This window comes from Myotis brandtii, unplaced genomic scaffold (assembly GCF_000412655.1).
Source record: "Myotis brandtii unplaced genomic scaffold, ASM41265v1 scaffold325, whole genome shotgun sequence".
NCBI classification, from domain to species: domain Eukaryota; kingdom Metazoa; phylum Chordata; class Mammalia; order Chiroptera; family Vespertilionidae; genus Myotis; species Myotis brandtii.
Genome location: NW_005362486.1, coordinates 2166369 through 2169554, shown reverse-complemented (window position 1 = coordinate 2169554; position 3186 = coordinate 2166369). Strand labels below are relative to the sequence as shown.

Here is a 3186-nt window from a genome sequence, read left to right as displayed (position 1 = left end):
GGGAGGAAGAAAGAAAGGAAAAGAATTTTGACCCGGCTGGGAGTTGTCTGCCCTCAGTACCTGGGAGTCAACCTTGGAGTGTGGTCCATTCTCATTCAAGAATTGCCTATTGCCCTGACCGGTTTGGCTTAGTGGATGGAGCATCGGCCTGTGGACTCAAGGGTCCCGGGTTCAATTCCGGTCAAGGGCATGTACCTTGGTTGTGGGCGCATCCCCAGTGGGAGGTGTGCAGGAGGCAGCTGATCGATGTTTCTCTCTCATCGGTGTTTCTGACTCTATCCCTCTCCCTTCCTCTCTGTAAAAAATCAATAAAATATATATTTTTTAAAAAGAATTGCCTATTATCATGGAAAGATTAACAACCTTGTTGCCTGAACAATGGAGTCCCACCATAGCCTGCATTGCCTACTTCCCCATGCCTGTAATCCCTACTTATCCATATAATCCTTGTCTTACCCTATGTAAGCAGCTGGTTTAGGGGATGATGCAGAGCAGATTTTTGTGGATGATGTGCTGGTCTCCCATACTGCCAGCAGTATTGGAGTAAAGGCTCATATGTGATTCAACCGTCTCTGCTTAACTCGAGTAGTGACAGGCAGCACGGACCCACTGATTGTCCAGTTACATATTCTGGCACAACGAAAGGACGTAAGCAAGAGACTCCTCTGGGGTGAGTACCGAGGATCCCGCTTGCTGCCTGGACTTGGGGTTCCTGGGGCTGAGGCCTGGACTCTTTATTTGCAGCGCTGCCAGGAATTTTCTTGTTTTGAGTTCCAGCTGTAGCCTCAGCAATTTTCCACGTGTCACCTGAGACCTAAGTTGATTGAAGCGTTTTTGTAGGAGGAATCAAGGGTGTTTGTATGGCACGAGAAGTACTTGCTGCCTCCTGTCTGCGCTTCCTTGTAAGGAAGTATGTTCTGTGTATGGCAGCAGTGTGTGTGGCATGGGAGGCATTTTACTGCCTGTCCTCTGGGTGAGCCTGATCAGCTCCGGGTGGCAAGGGACCTCCAGTGGTCTTTGCTTGGTCTCCAAGTCTTTAGTCTGATCCACTCTGGGACGAGAGACACTGCTCTGCTTCGGTTGGTTTTAAACACAAGGCATTCTGAGATTTCTGTGGCTGGACAGACAAGGAGCATGGTGTGAAGCTCTTGTCTGTGGGTTGTACGTGCCCATAAATATTGTACACTAGAGGCCCGATGCATGAAATCCATGCAAGAGTAGGCCTTCCTTCCTCCGCTTGCCAGCACCAACTTCCCTCTGGCACCCGGGACCCAGGCTTCCCTCGCAGCCCCCGCTTTGTCTGGAAGGTCGTCTGGAAGGATGTCCGGTCTAATTAGCATATTACCCTTTTATTATTATAGATAGCCTCTCTGTTGATTGTTTTGTGTCTTTTTATTGTTTGGTTTAATTTTGTTTAAAGATGGGGCGTATCCCACTTTGCTAGGGGCCCCAGCTACTTTTGGTTGGCTGAACCTGTGTCAGGGATTTCGGTTATTTCCCAGCAGCTGCCGAGAATTCTTAATCTTAGTGACCCTTCCTGTTCTCCCTCTGAAGGCATCAACCGCTAGAAACTCTTAGCTAGTGAACGTTCTTGTCTGTCTGTGATGTAACTTGGTTACTGATGTTCTTTGCTTGCTTTCTTATCTTTGGAGGACTTAGTTTGCTCTTCACTGTTTTATTAACATAGGGAATCCTCTGTCTCTGATGTTTGGGCTTTGTGCTACTCAGAACCCATTTCCTGTGCTGGGTTAGTGTGAGATAAGATTCTAAGGCTAATGTCCCAGTCCATCCTTTTGAAAGTACTCATTTATTTACTATAGGGGTTTTTGCTTGTTTGTTTCTGTTTTTTAAGAACTCTTCTTATATGCAAGATTTCTTGTTGTTACAATCTACTCAGAAAGAAAAATACAGGAAATAAAACCTTCTGACCCCCCCCCCCCAAGTTCTTTTCCTAGTAGAAGTGCCCCCCAGCAGGCTACAGAAATAGCAGTGGGGGGCCACTCCCATTTTTGTAAGGAGAAATAAAATACAATAATACTTTCACATTACACAGTAATTTGGAGCCATCTAGTAAATCCTATCTTCCCTAAACCATAGAGACTTAAGAATAAATGATTTGCATTTTGCCTCCCTAACCAGAGGATAAATAGCTTATATCAACCTACTCAGGGAAACAGATAGCAGAAATCCAACTAGTGTCATTTGCTGACCACACCCAAGGGCAAATGAAGTTAGAGAATAAACCTCATTTTGGTTAGTCCTTTTCAAGTCTATTAAAAGGGAAAAGGTCTTTCCTATTTTTGCCCAGGAAGCAAAAGTTCTAGAAGTTATTGAAATGGTTATATGTTACTAGGGGCCCAGTGCACGAATTCGTGCACCTTGAAAGGAACTGTGGGCCCCGAGGCTGCGGTGGGCACAGGGGCGGGTCTTGGCCCATCCTCTGCACCCCCTCCAGGTAGCCAACCGGTATTCCGTGAACCACTGGTGGTCTGTGAGGTCCGAAAGGTTGGCGACCGCTGCTCTGGAGCATTATCTCAATTCGCTGAGATTCTGCTTCCCAGCAACTGTTGACAGTTTGGCTCAACTAAACTCACAAAAATTCTTTACAAGTTTGAATGTTTTAACAGGAGTGAGATATATAGAAGAGATTGGGAATAGGGAGAAAAAGGTTATAGGTAGGGCTTGATGGTTTGATGCCAAGAAAATGCCTGTCCCTAGGGTAGAAGTGGACTGGTGGGGATGGAGATGAAGTCTTATTTCTTTTTACTTTTATGTTTTTATCTTAACTATCACTGCCTGCAGAGTATACCCCTAATGCAGCCGAATGGCATGGCCGCTTGTGCTATTAATCATTTGGAGCTTGACTTAAACCCATCATTGCTTGGTACCTTTGGTTACAGAAAATTTCCAACCAAATAAACCAAGGTGACTTCTGTATTATTGTTCTCCTGTTGTCAGCCTTCCTAAGACTTCATATGGACATGCAACTCTGCACGCTTAAATGGGGGAGGGCGAAGAGCAGGATGACGGATCCGGAAGAACCGAATCTGGGAAGCGCTCCGGAAAGGCTGGGCGTCCCAGATTCGGCGCGGGACGTGCACCGGCCTGTGGGCCGACTGGATTTCCCAGGCTCCGTCGCCCTATGTCGCCCCGATCCGGTCTCTGCCCTGGGCGGCCCGTGCACTT

At 46.8% G+C, this 3186-nt stretch overlaps 1 protein-coding gene across 1 annotated transcript in view; it reads right to left on the bottom strand.

Annotated features, from left to right (window-relative positions):
* FEZ1 (fasciculation and elongation protein zeta 1 (zygin I)) overlaps nt 1-3186 on the bottom strand; it is an 81952-nt gene that overhangs the window by 63805 nt on the left and 14961 nt on the right. The window lies entirely within an intron of this gene.